The 19,779-nt window shown below is 37.4% G+C and overlaps 1 long non-coding RNA gene across 1 annotated transcript; it reads left to right on the plus strand.

Moving 5' to 3' along the window:
• The first annotated feature begins 15,263 nt into the window (after positions 1 to 15,263).
• On the plus strand, positions 15,264 to 17,789 carry LOC139737491 (uncharacterized). Its single transcript, XR_011711379.1, has 3 exons — positions 15,264 to 15,392; positions 16,040 to 16,185; positions 17,067 to 17,789. It is a non-coding gene; the product is annotated as an uncharacterized lncRNA (long non-coding RNA).
• Positions 17,790 to 19,779: the final 1,990 nt, after the last annotated feature.

The raw sequence follows: 19,779 nt of genomic DNA on the forward strand, positions 1-19,779 counted from the left end.
GTCTGCTATCATCTTGGCCATGGAATTGCACTTTCAGAACATCTTGGTGTTCTGCAGAGGAAATGAAAGGTGATTAGAATCATTGTAGAAACTATTATGTCTTTGTGGGTAAATAAAGACAACAAAGAAAACTCTACCGACGACATTCAGGGCTGGTTCGCGTCTAGACGTGTATATTGAGAGTTTTATGGTCGTATAAATTTGTTGCTGTCTTTCCTTATTTTAGCTAATGACGAGACCATCCTTGTATTCAAAAAGCAATGTCTGGAGAATTTATGGGAATTGTATGACTTAGAGCTCTACCTTTGTTATACATGTATAATCATGTACAATGGAAATAACTTTATGATCAAGGAAAAAAATGATGTCATGCCAGATCCGATGTTTATTCGCAAAAGAAAAATGAAGAAAAAAAAAACCCCGAGTTATCTCCAAGACTTAGTGTGCATGCACCCACATGGGGAGTGTGTTAGTGCTTCTGATCTGTTCATATCAAAAATTGAATTTGTTGGTCTGTGTGCTGGTATTTGTGTATTATTATGTGCAATGTTTATTTGAATCGCTTCTCGGCTTTTTGGCTAAGATCATGTGTAATGTGTGGTGTATTTGTTTCTACTTGTTGACAAACCTCTCATGAAATATAATATCAAGTAATCGCACGCACATAGCGCTTTATACTCTCTCTTTCTTTATAAAAGTTTGCTTCCTTGAAATGTATATTCTAATAAATTTTATTCGCGCTTCTTACAACTACCACGTCGCCAATTATAGATTTATAAACATCAATCCTTATTTTCGTAACAGACTCTTAATACATTTTCATGATCTCAATCGCATTACAAGGTCAAAGTTTTCAAGTTGACCTCAATAAAGTTGATAAAGTTGAAGAAACAGAATACTCTGGAATTTCCGTTGAGTCGGACAAACGTAGGAAAGTAAGATAAGTATATAAGATAATTATGTAAGGTGAGAGATATCCACAAGTTTTAATGTAACGATGATATTTCGCATAAACACGTATTGCAGAGGAGGCGTAATAATGATGATGTCATCGCCTCATATTCTTCCCTTGACCTGTGACCTTTAACCTGACCACTAAATTGCCTCTCTTCAAATGAAAGAATAGAAACAAAAAGGATTGTACACGCCAAATTATTACATAATGTTGATATAGCATGAACCAATTAGTGATTACAGGGGGAATAGGTTGTAGCTGTTAAATCATTTACTAAAAGTATATTTTTGTGATTTTTTTAAAAGCACAAAATAGGAGCATTTTCAGGTGATGGCATCATCAACCTCTAACGAAATCTGGTTGAATCTAAATGACTGTTTTGTGAAAGCGTGTTTAACGTTGAAAATCTCCAAGTTTCCCCACTTCATGATATAAGAGTTCAATCAATATAAATCTACAATTTGTTTTTTTGTTTGTTTGCTAATTTGTCTAGTTGCTTGCTTGCTTTTTTTTGGGGGGGGGGCTGCTGTATGAGGGGAGTTGAACTTTAAGTCTGCACGAGTGTAAAGTACGCCTGAATGCCAATTCAGGACCTTTTCCGATTTATTTCGTATCATTTTTTTTTCTCCTGTCTTTTTCCTTCAATTTCGGCGCGATATGGCTTCCTGAACACTTGCAAGGTCAGTGGATCTTCAGATTGTTTCCTGTAGTCGAGTACCAGGGCACACATGTTGCAATGCGCCATGTGTAGTCGGGTCCACTTAGACAGAAATCAGGGCAGTGTACATATTAAATGGTCGACATACACACGAAACGTTAACCGTTCCATTACTACTGTCGCAAATATCTATTATTATTGCATATAAAATATGATCGTCGTGTCCTTGATCATGATGGGGTTAGTCATGAAAGTGAAAAGGCAATTTGTAAAACTTGACAAAGGCGCATCCTCGCCTTATCTCAGACGAGACGCCCTAAATGAGGCGTCTTGACTCCTCTTGTCCTGAACAAAGTGCCTAACTTGAGTTTAAACAAGTTGCCTTCTTGCCTTTTCGTCCTAAACAAGTGATCTTGGCGAGTTGCAACACATCGACGAATGGCCTGAACAAGGCTCCTACACGCTAGGCAAGTTCAATGAGTCTTCCTCTTACCTCAGATGTATTAAGTCAAACAACGAAATTTGTTCTTTACTTTACTGTTTTTGTGTGTACGCATGATGCACGTTTGGAATTGTGTAAGATAATGTCCAGCACTGTCTACAATGAAAAGACAAAGCGATGCCACAATGGAAATTCGCAACATATCCTGCATGGACATTAAATGTGTGAACCGTACTTTTATCTTTAAATAAAAATCAGTTCATCTCGTAAAGGCTTTCAATGTTAGAAGTGATATGTTTTTTTTTTACTCCCCCCCCCCCACAAGACCAACTCATCAGTTTCGTAAGCAGATCACGCGATGCCTATTGTTGTTTTGTTTTTAATAGTTTCTATAGTATCGATTCCAAGGCAACATGCAGATCGTTAGGAATCTATGAGTTTAGAAATCTGCGGTTGCGTGTTGAACGTAAAGATTTATTGCATCAAGTCTAAAAACACTTGTGGGGAGAAAAACGAATTGCTTTATGTTCTATGATCTTTAAAGAAAGGTTTCGCTAATTTTTTTTTCTAGTGAACTTCGGAGAAAAATTACAACCGCGTAGTGAAACATGCTGGCGGAATATTTAGTCATTTCTTTGTTTGTTTGTCTGTTTTTGTTTCCTCTTTTCCTACATGTTGAAAGGGATACCTGAAATAAGCACCGTACTATATGTATCATTCATGCCACAGTGATGTTCAAGACAATGCAAATCCAAAACAAGCTGCACTGCATGCATGGTTTTACATGATATTTAAAAAGATATGAATGGGACCATCATTTATAGGATGGCGAGCTGACAAAACGATAAGAACGAGAAATCGGAGGCAGAAAACAAACCACTTAAAGGAGACCTCCGGATGATTTTCAGATTTTTACATATGAACAACTATAAATTACTTATACTGAGTACAGAGTTTCAGAATCTATAGTGATTAGGATGAGGAATAAGAATGTTTTCAAAATGTATAACAAATTGCAATGAAAAAGGATGATGACATGACAGCCTCACCATAAGAATGCATGGGTTGGGGCTCAAGGAAACAGAGCAAAAGAAGAAGGTATGCATACATTCTACACAGGTGAACTTGTCAATTAAGCGATATTGTAATGGAATTACACTGCTATACCTTAGTTCTGAAATGCTTGAGGCTCCTATGTCATTAAGACTGTTCAGTGTAATTTGTTTAAGATTTTTCAGAGTACTGGATCCTCTGCTCAAAGACCACAATAAATTCCACAAATCTATACACGGAGATGTCGATTTATGTACTACACAATGCCAAATTATGAAAATCGTCTGGAATGCCACTTTAACCAAGATCTGTACTCTCCCTTTTCTTCTCTTTTTGAGAATTGTATCGTATTGCAAAACAATGACAACATAGGGCACATGTTAAAAATTATTTTAGAACATAAAATTTCATTCCTGGCAAGGATGCACTCAAATTTCAGCCTAGCAAAATCATATGCATCTTACCAACTTGAAATGTTTTGAGATTTGAAAAAAAAAAAGAAATGAATATCAACGCTATGTTTCTCCTTGCTATAAATGCGACCATGGCTAAGAACGAAAGATGTGACGACGAATTGCTTTCAAAAATTGCTTTTCCTCCGGAGTCGGTTTCGCAGTAGGATGAAAAATGTAGTTGGCTGTCAAGGCTGATACGATTACTATGTTTACAAGAATTATGGCAAGAATTTACTTCACAAGTTCGACTAGAATAAGAAGTAATTGAACAGAGATGCTAAGGTGAGTGAAAGTAATGACATTGCATTTATGGCAACAAGTCCCGTCTAGGCATATAGGCCCTACATAAAGCTCAAATACGATACAAAGAATTCTATTACAGGCATAATACCTTTAAAGGGATAGTACAGTTTCGATTGAGATGGAACCTCAGGTTTCCAACGTTTTTTTGACAGTGATTTTTTTTTTAATAATGAGAAACCCCTTACGAAATATGGAAGAGCATATAATTCTAAGAGGATGTTTATTTCATGAAAATTGGGTTTGAAATGGTTGAGATATGCAAACAAAGCAATCCTATTAAAAGGTGGGACCCACCTTTTAGTAGGATGGCTTTGTTTTACGATGTTTTTGGATATCTCATCCGTTTCAAAACCAATTTTCGTCAAATAAACTTTTAATTCATTTTGGAATTGGATGCTCTGGAACATTCCATAAAGTGGTTTCTTAATATCTCACAAAAAGTTACAAGCTGAATCCTCCCCTCAACCAATACTATACCATCCCTTTAAGACCGGGTGTTTCACGAAATATCTGTGCCTCTCATGCACAGAATACCTCTTTCAGCCCTTAATTTGCCGTAATACGGAGCAAGGAACGATTGGAGAATATTGTCTGTTTAAGAGGACAAGGACAAAGTTCCAAGGAAGGCCAAACGAAATTCTACCTGCATGTTTTAAGTTTAAGGACCAATGACTAATTATAGAACAGATTTGATGATGCTATACCGCATAAACACTTTACTTAGAAACGAAGAAAACAGTATAAAGATTTAGATAAATTTTGCTCTAGGCCTTATAGATAAATTTTCAAACGAAACATGAACTGTTTGTACAATTGACATGGTGACATTACAATAACCTTGTGATCGATAAGCGATAGAAAGTCAAGGATATTCATGTACTTTAAATTCATGACCAATAAAATAAATATGTTTTCGTTTAAAAAAACATACAAAAACAAACAATTAGAATGACACCAAAAAAAAGAACAAAACTCTTATGCCAGATTCCTACAAGTTGCAATAAGTCGATGGCATGTATTTGCACTTTTATCTATTTTACTTTTTACTCTCTTTCAAGAATTTACGTAATAATGCAGATATGAATGCGTCCTGTCTCTCATCTAGCTTTTCCAGCCACCAGAGACGACGAAAACGTAAAGTATTTAGGCTATTTGCATGAAGTATACCTGTTTATGTTAAAAAATATCTATTTTCCCAAAGGTCACGACTTCGGACGTTTTATAATCCATTTCTAAAATGGACTTTAGAATCTCTGCAATCTGATTGGTCAATAACATGCATTGATTTTTACTGATCCACAGTGAGCCATGCGGCGTCCGGTAAAATCCGAACGCATGGCTCAAGCCGTGTATAGCATTGTAGGTGTAGCGGACGCATGTTGGGGAAAAAGAGTTGAATTTCATGAATTTATAGGCCTATTCTATAAAACGAATTATGACCGGGCCTATTTAGTGGATCGGTAGAATTGGATACTCTCGTTTGACTTTGACATCAGCCTTAACCTACTACCTGCGCTCGTGGGTTTAAGCAGTTCCAAAGTTGAACTCGTGCATCCAATTCTCACCGATCCACTCTGTCCTGTTTATCGTTAATTGTATATTGACTTTCCGCATTTTCCATGCTATGGAGTATACACCCAAGTTCGTAGGAAATGAGCACATACTTATACCGAGAAGAAATGCTGAAAAGAGCTGTACAGTCAACTATTCAGGAGTATAATTATGACAAATTCAGCAAGACATGAAAAGCAAGGTGTGGGCGCACGTCACAAGCTTGACACCCACGAGTCATACAGGCCACGAGTCATACAGCCCATGAGCTCGACACTAGGCAAATAAGGCCCACGAGTTCGATACTATCAATTATGAAAGCAAAAAGGGTCCACGATATAGACACATTGGCCCGAATTCACGAAGGTGGAACAATCTTTAAACCATGGACAAAGACCGTAGTTTTGTATGGAGCGCCATGTGTCGCATGGCCTATTTCGTTACGAAATCAGTCATTTCGTCGACGAAATGTCCCCCCCCCCAAAAAAAAAAAAGTAATAGGAAGATATTTTTAATGACATTTTGAAATTCACAATTTTTTGGAAAATATCACTTGACAAGTCCTAATGAATATTTGAATGATCGAGTTAATGATGTCATGCCTCCACAATTTTTCATGTATTTCATATAACTATGAAGTTAGGAAAAATTATTTTTAGCTAATACAGGTAAAAGTATATTCTCATACCAAGATATATATCAGTTAGCATTTGTTCCTTTTTATTTTGGGTGGTGTTAAGGCAAGTCTTATATTTATACAGCTGAAATGTGAGGTTTTTTTAATTAAATTCTGTATATAAAATGAATAAGATAAAGAAGAAATTGTGAGAGTATGACGTGATCACCTTGCAGATTTGAATATTCATAACGACTGGTAAAGAAGTGTTTTCCGAAAAATTTGGAAATTTCAGAATGTCATAACTTCCTTATTTCTTCTCCGATTTTGATTTTTTTTTGCACTGTTCTGCAGGGAAGTTTATCCTCCTTCTTATAAGAAATTGATAAGATTTTGGAGTGGATTTCTTCCTTAACAAGGTGATTAGAGATATCGAGAAGGATGTGGGAATTCTTCAAGATCCAGCACCGTCCAGGGGCTTGCAGTCAGGATATGAATCAGAGTGAGCACAAATCATTGTACGCTTATGAGTAGCTCCTTTCCTCCGAACGATCTGAACACAACGCATGCCTGCATGCGGGATCTTGTGTTTACCGGGTACATAGTCAACAAAACGGAAAAACTCAGTGAAACCTATGACAACAAGTGTGGATTTGGCTATAAAGTTTTTCTCCATCCTCCAAAGAAAAAGTAAGCAAAAATGCACCTTTGTTATAGCCTTTTCTCCCATAAGAAAACAAGCAAACAAACAAAAAACAAACAAGCACAAAGCACCCTGCAATCCGTGTCTCAACACCTAAAATATAGAAGAAAAAAAAAACACAGAGATGATCTGATATTACTCCAAAAATAGAGGCTCGTAATACTAGCTGATATGCTTACTAGGCGTTTTCATGAATTATCATGAGCGGTGATTTGAAGAGAAAATAGTCACAAACGAGGAAACCAAACAAAACTAGACTAAACTAGGATGATGGAGGCATTTTCAACAACCGAAGGGACTTTCAAATATTGCCTGGGTGACATCTCTCTTCAATCTTACTGATATGAGATTCTCTAAACGACGTCACAAAGGACTCGCTGACCACAGTACAAATAGCCAGAAACCTTGCGAAATAGTTACTTGTATTAATGTCTTAATTTTGTGTACAAGTGTAAAACCTTGTGGAAAAGCTTGTGTAAACCTTCTTTTGATCACACTTTATAGCTTCTAAAAATGGGAAATTGGGCACTCATTTCAGGTAAAAAAATGTTTTCCAGCTGTGCTTGTTGACCAGTTACGCGCATTCATCATGCTGTACCCTGCCATGTACGTTAGATGGTTTTGTTAGATTTCAACTGTCCCCCCCCAAAAAAAAAATAAATAAATAAATAAATAAATAAAAAATGAGGATGCAGCCATGCAAAACTCTCCTCCTCCCCCCCCCCCCGCAAAAAAAAAATGAGAAGATAAGAAAAAGAAATAAACATAGAAATATGATTTCATCAAATAGGTTATCTGTTGTTTGTCTGAAGAGCCGCCGAATCCAAGGTAGACGAGACGGACCCAGCCATGACATTGCTGCTTTTTAATTTGTTATCGGTCATATGACGATCACTCAGGGTCGTCTGCTCGATATTTTGCGCCTGGGAGGAAGGAAGCGCGATGTTCTCTCGCAGCTTGCCTTGTAAGCACTAACCCAGCTGGATTGCTCAAATCTTCGCGGGTCATCAAATAAACGACTGCAATTACATGTTTATATCACTACATCGAGGTTGACTCAAAGGGACTCTCTGCACAACATCTTTCTACGTCGATTCACAATGAATCAGCAAACCAAAGCAATATCAACAGAAAAAAAACCCACAAACACACAAAAACCATACAAAACAAAACAGACAAAACATACTTGTTCGGCAATTGAAGTGCCTCGACATTGCGTGAGAATTAGAAACCAGAGTCTCATCTGATTTTACCTGTACGTCCTTCCACCTGCTGGTCTGGCAAGCTAAATAGCACGCTACTTGCCCATATAATTCCATACGAATCAAGGCGGCTTTCAGAATCGCCATGGTGATAGCGACTTCCGCCAGCAGATCATGGCAGGTTTTGGCGCAAAAAATTGCATGATGCCCCTCGCACCTGACAATGATTGTCGTAGTTGCGTTACTGATAAATACTCATATCGATCTCACACGACATGACCGATGGTGATTAATATAATCATTGTAGGCAGGGTGGCAGTGATATCTGAAAATAACGATAACAATGATTATTGGTACTTCAAACAATTATTTATACGTAAAGGTTCAGCAATCTGGGATGAGAAGCAATCAGTGTTGGTTGGTTGGTTAGCTACTCTTTTTTTCGAGGGACGGTTTGTCAGTGCGAAGGTGATTACATGATGCGTGCGTCTGTGAGCATAATAAAAGAAAAAATAGATGTTAAAGAAGATGGGAACACGTGTCACCTATATTCTCTATGTACGATCAAGATGAGAAAATGCAGAAACCTGGAGTAGATTGTGAAGTTAAAAAGAGGGTATAAGGCAATTCTTTATGAAAGCAAGTCCCTATGAAATGAAATGAATGGTGAAGATTAAAAAAAGAATACAAAAAGAATGACTATGTTTCATTTTTCAATCTAGAAACAAACTAGAAATATCAACTCTTTAAAACATCCAATGTTCTTGTAACTTTGTCATGTTTGTACACTCTTATCTGAAAATAAAAGAAATTAAGGCATTTTGATGACATCGAATTGTTTAGAACGGAGTGCAGAGTGCAAGGTCTGTGCAAGGAGGTAAGTTAGATAATCTCCCCTGGACATAGATTGTAATGCAGGCGGGGAATGTGTGTCTTAGCATCAAGCCACGGCACACCAAGAAGGTACTAACAGTATACCTCCTTGAGCAGCCCGGGAGCGCTGCCATTTCTTCTTCGCTCTGAGCTGAGGGGAGTTCCATACATCCGATGTAAATAGACTTTCTTTAGCAGACCTAACTAAAGCTAAAATATAGATAAAAGGTAAGTGTCATAAAAAACTGACCCCGGAATAAGAAGATTTTCGGACTAGCATCTAAGGTCGCAATCACCGAGTCGATGAGTTAATGTCACGCTTTTAGCGAATTCGAAAAGAGGTTTGGATTTAGTCTCTCCATAATAGATTTTTTACAAATTGTAATAATTTATTAATCAGACAGTCAGTGGGCTGACAAGTCATATTTTGTACGAAATGATTAAGTTAGAATCTGTAACCTAGAGCTAATCGTCATGTCTGTGTATGTCTTACATCCTGAAAGGAGAATTACCCTTGAATGTCGACCGCCGACACAATTGATGCACGCAGAATGGCTAAAAAGGCCGTAAATCGACTCAGGCGACAATGACGTAATGAATACAGTGGAGTCACGATGGACATGTTCAAGTTCCATGATCTCATATTTCAGAGAATTCAAAGATATGAGATTGGGTTTGTAGTAAGGCTTGCACTAAACAAACAAACACACAAACAAAAAACAAACAAACAAACAAACAAACAAAACGTAAACAAACAAACAAAAAAACAGCACCCGGCCTACGTGCCTACGTGCAAGACAGTGTGCATTTCCTGTAATGCCTATTCCACATTATTTTGGGGGGTTTGTCTTCCCTGCAACATGTAAGAAATCCGTCTCTCCTTGCACTGTGCTTTCTGAAGGATTCGTTAGTGCTTGCCAAAGCCACGAACCCAAATTGAGTGGGATATATCCTTCTTGTATCCGGGCCACTTCATAGTCCAGGTCTAGGTCACCTTAATTTTCATGGTAGACCGAGTGCAATAGATGTTATCAGAGTTACTGTCCTATCTAAGGTATCGCTGTGGATGTATATCTATACAAGCAACATTTTTTTTAATTGTCATGATGATAGTGGGAAATCATGACTGATTGTAGTGGAGGTTCCATTACATTGACCTGTGGATTCACTTTGCTGATCTGTTCAAGGAAAATGAAACTTTGATTCGTGGAATGGCGCCCCTCCAGGAAACCTCCTCTTCTAGGAGCCCAAGTCCACTTCCTAGTCGCACCAAATATTCACGAGGTGAAAATTGACGGCTTAATGAGAACACACACACACACACACACACACACACACCCCACAATCCAATTCCTGTTTCTAGACATTAATTACGTCACGGTGGGCCTCTCGAATTTTGTGATACATATTACACAGCCTTGTCACGATGAAGTGAAATTTGAAATTGTCATTCAATCGTTGCAAATAACACTTTTTAGTCTCAGAATCGGGCTTGGCTTACTTCAATAGGCCTGTACTTTAGTTAATTGAGTTGTCATGTCATTATATACAAGTCATTGAGGCCTTTTACTATGATAAAATCTTTCCCATTTTTTCCTCCGATTATTTACAAGTGAGTGCAGCTGCTGCTAACAGGCGAACTCCTGTCGTCCAGTTTTAGCGGCTGTCTGATGGCACGGTCGTGTCAGGCGGAGTAGCTCTTATACTTGCCAGAATGGCGCCTTTAGTATCGGGGAAATGTAGGTATAGGTCTAATCTCTCAGTTCCACTTCCAAACGCAATTTCCGTACAGTTTGACAGACTGGTATTTGTTTGATCTAAGTCTATAATCATGTGGCATTTTATAGGTAAATGTCGCATTAACAGGTGAACATTCATGCTACATAAGAATATTTCCCAGTGCCTTTTCTACAAGAATAGGGGTAGTGCAAAGGCAATTCTCTGTGTAAGACGGGAAATCATGAGAAAAATCTTGAGGGTTTAAAAAAAGAGAGCCAAAAATCACGTAGGCCTATAGTTTGAAAACGTATACATCTATATACATTACGTGAAATCTGGAACGCTAGAACCGGCGTTTGATGAAAACACCGATACACGATGTGCAGCGCGTGACACGCACGCATCTACCACGGAAAGGTGTGTTGGAGAGGTACTCCAGACACCTTGGTGGCGCCATCAGAAACAACATGGACTGACTCGAGTACTGGTCACCTCTCTTCACTTCGACCCCTTCCTCGTCTCTTCACATTGAAACTGAGGACAAGGCAATTTTGTTTGTTGATGATGTCGCTTACGCTTTGCGTTGTTATTTTTCATCCCAATGGCGAAACATGATCCCTCTTATAGGGCTTGCCAAACAGTTTGACAAAAAAAAAAAAAAAAAAAAAAAAAAAACCTCCGGACGATGTTTACAAGATTTTGCAGCTCAATTACCCGCAACACATGCAGAAGATGCAGCGTGTCTAGTTTCATGCGACAGGGTTCTTGTATTTTCTTTCCCTCGGAATAGTGAGAATGACGTGATAATTGATTCGATTGTGCATGTGAAACGCACACTACAAAATCCGCATGTGCGGGCACACGTGTTTGCCTTAACATACTCGACATGAATTATTGAGACTAATAGTTATTTCGTGACACGTCGATTTAAAAAAAGACTATAATTAAGATATGGAAATATGAGAGGAAATATAATCTTTGTGAAGTGACTACATTCTGTTTGCATCTATTGTTGACCTGTATGTGTATATCAGACTTTCAAAACATGCAGTTAGGACTTTGGAAGTTGTATCACGAAACATCCTACCGTATAAACATTTCGCGATAAAGCCTAAAATATAAGGAGATATCACTATTTTTCTCAATAAACCGTAACTGTAGACGGTTTAAAAGAGGCAATGTTATTCTAACTATTGTTCACATTTTGTACATTTAACAATACTTATCATTAATTAACAATTTTACAGTGGCTGTTTCTATCCGTAACTCACATTTTAGAACTATGTTGAAGCGCTAACACTGGGGTTCTGTTTCATCTGCAAATGAACAGTTGACGAGTCTTTGAAAAAGTTCACTGGACTTCTGCGACATCACGTGACTAAAAACGATCCGTGCGTCTCCTTGGAGATTCACTCTTCACCTTGCGGTATGTTTTTTGTCACGTGCAGTCTCGTGTCTGGTCAAGCCTTTTGTGAAAGTCCTGCTGCAGTCAAAGTTCCACAAGCTTGCAAATTGGCTTGTACGAGCAGAGATTTTGTGCAGTAACATTTTGGCATTCTCTGTTGCATATTATACTATATTTCCTCATGTAATATTCTGGCTTTCGGAACGATGAACATCATACTACAGTAGCTATTGTGATAAATATGGGATGGATGATAGAAAACGATTCATATGCGAAAGGCACTGATAAGAATTCAAGCCCCAGGTCAGAACATCCTACATGATTATTCCTGACGACATGAGTCATATTCTGCCATATCAAATCCGAAAATAAAATTGTGTTCCTAATCCAAGCATTTAAAGCACAAGACATTAAAAATAAATGCTGAAGTTATTCAGAAAGTTCATTGGTCCGAAAATGATAAAAAAAAGTTTCGTTATTCCAAAGTTTCGATATTCTGAAAATGAAATAAGGTTGGTTAATACAAAAATGAAAAACATCGAATTCATGTACTAACGCCCTTACAGAATCTGAGAATTACAAACTTTATTTCGTTTTCGAACTAAAGAACCTTCCAAATAACGAACTTCGAAGGCTAATGTAGTGTAGACCCTGAGTAGGCAATGTTGTGAAAAGCCCTGTATTGATAGGAAACTGGAAATATATTCATTAAAAGCCAGTGCTGTGACATCGATTAAATCGACAAAATTTGCGGGAACTTAGTTCAAATTGATGTTAAACAAAAGTCAAACAATTAAAGTCAAACAAGTATGTAGAATGGTTGGAGAATCAATGAAATTCCATGTGCTCAGGAAACGTGAGTTTAACGCGAGTATCATGAAAATACCTACAGACAAACTAATGGGAGTCTTACGGAGCAGTGACACTATGACATCTTTCACTGTATGGTTATAATGAATTTCATAACAAATTCCTCCACCGATCTTTTTCATTTTTTTATCCCTGTTCTTGAAGTCACCTTGAATATGGAGTAGACTGTCACTATATAGTCACGTTGAATGTAATAGTGAGTCTGTCATGAAGGTCAAAACTAATATCAAACTACTTGGAAACAAAATGAGATAATTCTAACCCTGCAAACATTTATATCTCTCCAACATTGTCTGGTTTAAAACAAGGAACAATAAAATGTTGCTTTTTTTCGGTCAATTCGTATGGAAAGGCGGAGAAGAAAAAGATGGTTATTTGGGGAAATATAATAAATATTATCACCAAGACATCTAGATTATTTATTGAATCGTCCAAGTCCTTGACCGATCTACTATATTGCGTGCATAGATTTAGGTATATTGCACGCAAGGTATTAATATTAGGTACACACTAAGAAATCAGGGTTCAATTTGGGGTTGAATTTGACCCAATGCACCCTTGCGTGGACTAGGGTTGAATATTTAACTTCTATGGGTGCTATTTACTCCGAATGGGGTTCACCTTTGAGAAAGTTTAATTTTTGAACGTCTCCAAATAGAAGAGTTAGTCTGCTACAAAAACCTAGATCATAGTGTTGCGTTCAAACATGTTATGATTTGTAATGCAGTATCAGTAGTGATTTGAATTGTGGATGATGTTCATCTTTAAGATTGCAAATCAATCAATATAAAGATGTTTGTTGGTGTTTGATAAAATGAAATAGCATTTTTTGTTCGTGCCAGTTTCATAAACAGTACGTGACCAAAGACTAACACGCCAATCCCGGAAATTAACCAATCACTCACATCAGAGAAGACGATCGAGGCATACAGCGAGCTAGCTACTGTACAGTATGTGTATACGTGTCACAAAGCAAAGCGTCGCGACAGTTCACTTCCATTTCGTTCTAGAACTCCCGTGCAATTGCATTGAAGCGGGGCTTTTTCGTTGCAAGACTTGCTGATTTATACAAGACTAAGGTGAGTAAATGATCACTTTGTAAATCATGACATATTTGGGTTGCTTCTGTACGGCTAGATCCTTCAATTCTTCGGTAATAGGCCTAATTTCAATCGTTTGTCGTGCCGTTCTTTGTTACCACGTTCACGCGTGTATTAATACACTGTACATGCAAAATCATATGACCTATAAATGGGAAGTAATACGGGCCTCTTTACGGTTACTACTGCTTGCTACTGCCATTTAGCAGAGTTACCAAGTCTCACGCATTCTGAGTGAGACTATCGACAAGAAATAAGGCAAAACAGTTTGCATTGTTTAATTTAATGGTAGTTTAATGTATAGTGATTTGTGATACTGTTTCGTCTTCTATTGCATGTGCTTATATGAGACAGTCTACAGAGTCAGTAGGCTATTAACTGCTGCGACCTGCCCGAACTCGAAGCGTTCGGGCTCCCACAGTGTACAACTGTGTATGGGACTAAGACTCGATCGCGCACTGTCACTAGTCATATCTGCATGCCCCTGATACAGTCTGCATGATAAGCTGTGTGAGAGTCGCGGTCGGCGGTGACACACATGATACGGATACCGGTGATTGAAACACTGAATGAGAGAATGTGCATCAAACTGTACTAAGGCAGAGGAGGTACAGCTAGTAATCATCAGTGTGAAAGAAATTCCTTCTTACTTGGGTTTGGTTGCACAGTGCCGCAGTCAGTACCAAGTACCACAGTAGTGCAGACTGAGTACAGTAAAATCCTATACTGGTATAATAAAGTTTCTTGTACGGTATATAGTGGCCGACTAGCTAGACTAAAAGGTTTAGCTGTGTCAGTGTGGCAAGGGTGTGAAGCTGATGATACCGGTACTGATTATCAAAAAAAAAAAAAGAAAAGAAAGAGATATTTCAAGTAGATCTACAGTACATGTATAAACTTTATGGCCCAAACTTTATATCTATGGACATGGTGAACAACAGTCAATCATAATTATACTGATTTCGAAGTGAAAATACAAGTTGCCAGCAGCGTTGTACGTCATGTAGCAGACTAGTACATTGTATTAAGTGTGAGCAATCTATATAATAGCCTATTGACATCACCATGCGCTGTGCAGACATCATTCATCTACATATTAAACTGGTGGGTGGTGGTAAATTTGAGGTTACAATTGGTACCCGTACCGGTACAGCAAATGTACGTTACTCAGACCCTTATGCTTTGTATCGCATTGACGGCACTGTTACCTGCAGATTTGTTATAGGGCCTACTGCACATGAACAGTTCAATGTAAATTCAAATTTCTGTGTTACCATTGCAAGTTTCTTTCTTTTTCCCCTTTCTTTCTTTCTTTCTTTCTTCAGGTCAAAGGTGTTTGAAGCATCCTTGTCCGTACAGCAAATGAAGGATGTTGTTTGTTTCATTATGGACTATGCTGCGCTGAACTGCATCCTACTCCCTGGGAGTATTCTCGGTATGAAACCTGATGTCAAAGCTTCTTCTCTACTTGTGACACCAAGGCAAAGGTGAGTTTTCTCTGCAGGCCAGGAAAATGCACTTTTGCTCCCTTTGATATAAAAACTGTTTTCTTATGAATGTTGCAAATGCAGCATGAATTATCTGTAAGAGTTGCAAAGATCGAATGGTTAATCTTGTAAGATTAATTGCAGTATGCCATGCAGAGTCTTTGTATCACTGTTGACGGAAGGTTTTCAAAAGTGGGGGGGGGGGGCACTTCCTAGTTTTATGAGCTAACAAGCAAAAAAAAAAAAAGGCCTTGAATGCAACTTCTGGTGACACTTCCTGGTTTCAGCTTACAAGCAAAAAAACAAAACAAAACAAAACGAAAAAGTATTCAGCGCAAAAACAGATCCTTATGGTGCTCACACTTCCAGGTTTTTATCTACATGTATTTCTTTCTAGTGCCACTTACACACTTTCGGGTAAAGAAAGTTGGGGGTGGGGGGGATGGGGACCCGAAGTGGGGACAATTATAATGTTTTCCTTTGTATTGTGCCGAAAAATTAGGGGCCCGAGTCCCCCTGGTTCCTGTGGCCATGTATATAGCATCCAATTCTTTCTTGCACAGCTCTACATTACTGTTGTTTTTTAGTTGGATTATCAAAGATGACATACCATGTATTCGGTTTACTTTTGTACATGTGCTTAATAGATTTAACGCAGGAATCGCAACACTACAACGCCAAGGAAGAAAGAAACCTTGCCAACATTTCGCAAAGTCCGGAAAAGTCTGCTGCCATATGTCGCTGCCACCTAACCTGCAACTGACCTGTACTGGATCTGCCAAAGAACAATACTGTGAGTTGATCACGAGACTGCTGTGTCTCATTTTTTTTTTTTTTTTTTGCATTGTATGTTCAGATGTATTATTTATGGAACTCTTTAATGCATCAGTCTTTATACATACACACAGTGCACTCCTGTTCTGATAAGTAACGTTACAACAAAAAAGAAATTGAGGCCATAATGTTATTGGCTCTACATTTGTTGCTTTATTGTTTACTTGTTTGGTTGCAACAAAACTTTGATAAAACGAAAGAAAACTGTAGGCCCTGAGGACCTCATTATAACAGGAGTCCAGTGTATACTGGGCCAAATACGCTGTACCGAATTGCTGATGCAGTCACTGCATCAACATAAAAGGAGGATGATCCTGGACAAGACGTTTGTCCCAGTACTAGTATACGACTGGACTGGTCATCTCTCTTCTCTCAATCAACAGTTGTTCCCAGTTCAAGGTTAATCTGCATTTTTGCATTGAATGTGAAAACTCGGTACATGATCAGTATGACCTTTTTCATGGAGAGGGTTGATGGCCCTCACAAGTAATTTTGACTTCACCTGTTCTTCATTGGCATATATTTCATCCAGATGGCAGAGCATTTTCAAATTTTCAGTGTAGAGTGTATGGTCTATTAAAGTTCTAGAATTACATTGTACATGTAGTATAGCATTGTTTTGAGATTGTTACCCTACAATCAAATTTAAGCTTAAGAGGGTGTGTAGAGTGTGTTGTACTTGTGATTTGTCAGGAAAGTGCAACCCATAGAAATGTTCAATTTGGTGTTTTCCTTCCTCCCAGAAATTAATCTTCTCAATAAATGTGTGATATATTGTACATTTTTGCATCACTATACAGAGGAGAGTGTAACACTTTTGTTGTTGTTGTTTTCCCCCAGGTATTCTGCATGACTGAGGCACCTTCTTCAGCTGTCTTCGTGGAATGAATCGCTACAACTTCACTCAGTTCTACAGATGCATCCATGATGAAACCTTTGTCCAGGGCAATCAACTACAGTCTGAAACAGTCTTCATAAAATCAGTGTAGTATACTGGCAGGTAATATTGTATTGTGAAGAACACTTCATCGAATGATTTTAAAGAAATCACTGTAGAGTTACAACCCTGTGGCTACTTGTATCGTGATGAGTTAATACTTGTATCTGCTTTGCATTGTGTATCATCCTCTGCCTAAATGACTAAAACACTAAAAAAAATGTATTGTTTTGTATGCTGACACTTTGTACAGTACTATCATCCTCGAGGTTGTTATAGAAATTCTTGCAGCTAGAGTAGTTTGGTTTTCTTGTCATTCTTGCTTATGAATATAAGCTGCATTTTGATGTTTTGGGTGGAAGATGAATTTTAGCCTTGAGCCAGCACTGAGAATTACACTGTAGTACAGTGGTATCATTCAAGCTTTCTGTATAAAGCTGGACAATTCCTGTACCTTCCTGTTTTATGCCTCTCCTATCCTGCCTATGCTATCCTACTATTATCTCTGAGTGTTCCTCTCTCTTCTATCATATCTCGTACAATGTGATTCTAGTTACAAATGCCATCCCTATATCGATGGAATAGACATATCCCCATACTTTGGGTTAATTGGATGCTGTTAGAGGAAGGAGGGGGGGGGGGATCCTTTTTCCTTTTTTGCTTGTCACAATTTGCATGTGTGTGTGTATTAGTGGTGTTGATTATTTATTTTATTGCAGTTTCAGCAAACTTGGTATCCTTCTTTTCCTTCTGTTATGTAACAGGTGAGGATACTAACCTTTACAATTATAGTATGTAAACATTAGCCATGTAAAGATGTGTTCACGGAAATCCTACCAATATTTGTGTACTGTACTTTGATTACTTGTTAATGATCCTTCTTTCTTGAAGGTCTCTAGATATTAATCTTTAATTTATGAAGTATTTTCGTTCATTTGCATATACATGTAGCTGGAAAGTATTGTGGCCATTTTGTTTCCTTCTATGCATGTGGAAACTAACCATGAAGGTTTTGTAATGTACATGTATACCTTTTATTCAACTGTTTTATTTTTTTACCTGAATTCACTGTGTTGTAACTGCTTGCAAATGCAACATCTGGAATTAACAGCTCTGCTTTCTTTAGATGATAAAAGTGTACTTTTTGCACAATGCACATGGATTGCAAATGTTTCATTTTTTTTTCTCTGCTGGGAAAGATTTTTATGTTTATTTTTTGTCATAAAGAAATTCTTATAGGGAATTGAAATGATGTAATGATAATATAATGACAGATGTTTGATACATTTTTTTTTTCATCAGGGAATATTGTTTTCCCTTATTTACAAAATTTAAATATACATTGTATTCCATTACTATATGAGTATATGTTATGTACATGTATTGTATTTAACTTTCTTAATTGTACATGTATTACATTATAATGCAAAAACTTGATTGGACTTAATTCTTTGTTTTGAATGATGAAAACCTAGCCTATGAAATTAATACATGTGCATTTTGTGTGAATGCAGAAATGCATCCATCTTGACAAATGAAAGTGACAAGTTTGTATGTACCAAATGATGAACTGTACTTAGATAATGTACGAAAATGGGGAATTTCTCTTTATTTAATTTTCCTCGTTTTTTATCATCCCAAGACTTTATTAAACAAACATGAAATGTAATCATCTGTGATGCAGATATGTTTTAATTTCTCTGTGCAAAGTGTGTGCCAAACATGAAGTATGAGCAGCATGTACAATGAATTGGTGGTGGCATTGTTAAGGAGTATGTGTTGGCATTGCTAAGGAGTATGTGTTTGATTGAACAACTCTGAACACTGTGCTGTACTTTAAGCTTGAACATCTCCATTATTTCAGCAGGATATATAATATATATAATATATATACATATTGTATGTAATATTGTATATTATATATATATATATATATATATATATATATATATGTGTGTGTGTGTCTATTTAATACATGCATGTATTCAAAATTGAACCCTTTGCGGTGCATCTACGCTCCCTGGTTTTTATTTTTCCTCCTTAATGGGTTACATATATACTTTATATATATATATATATATATATATATATATATATATATATAAAGTATATATATGTAACCCATTAAGGAGGAAAAATAAAAACCAGGGAGCGTAGATGCACCGCAAAGGGTTCAATTTTGATATCTGAAAAGTTCAAGAATTAACCCTTTTGGGTGGAAGAATGAACCTTTTTACAACCTTGAGGTTGAACAATGTATCCTTCAGAGGTTCAATTTTTAACCTGCCTGGGTGCAAAAAATAAACCTTGAGGTTCAGTTTTGAACTCGGAGGGTTCATTTTTATGATTTTCAATTTTCAATTTTTCAATTTTGAACCCCATACAAATAAACCTTGAGGTTCAGTTTTGAATTCAGAGGGTTCATTTTTATGGGGTTCAAAATTGAACCCTAGACAGGGGTTCAAATTTTGAGGGAAAAGGGGTGCTGCTATTGCATCACGCCTAGAGGTTCAATTTTGAACCCTGATTTCTTAGTGTGTATATTAACTTGATTTGCGTAGAGCTGGTTTTATGGTGTTTGTATACGTCCATCACAAAAGCTATAAATCGAGGAAA

The sequence above is a fragment of the Diadema antillarum genome, unplaced genomic scaffold, assembly GCF_040938485.1.
Source record: "Diadema antillarum isolate AM-2024a unplaced genomic scaffold, OU_Dant_1.0 seq00000693_RagTag, whole genome shotgun sequence".
Taxonomy (NCBI): Eukaryota; Metazoa; Echinodermata; class Echinoidea; order Diadematoida; family Diadematidae; genus Diadema; species Diadema antillarum.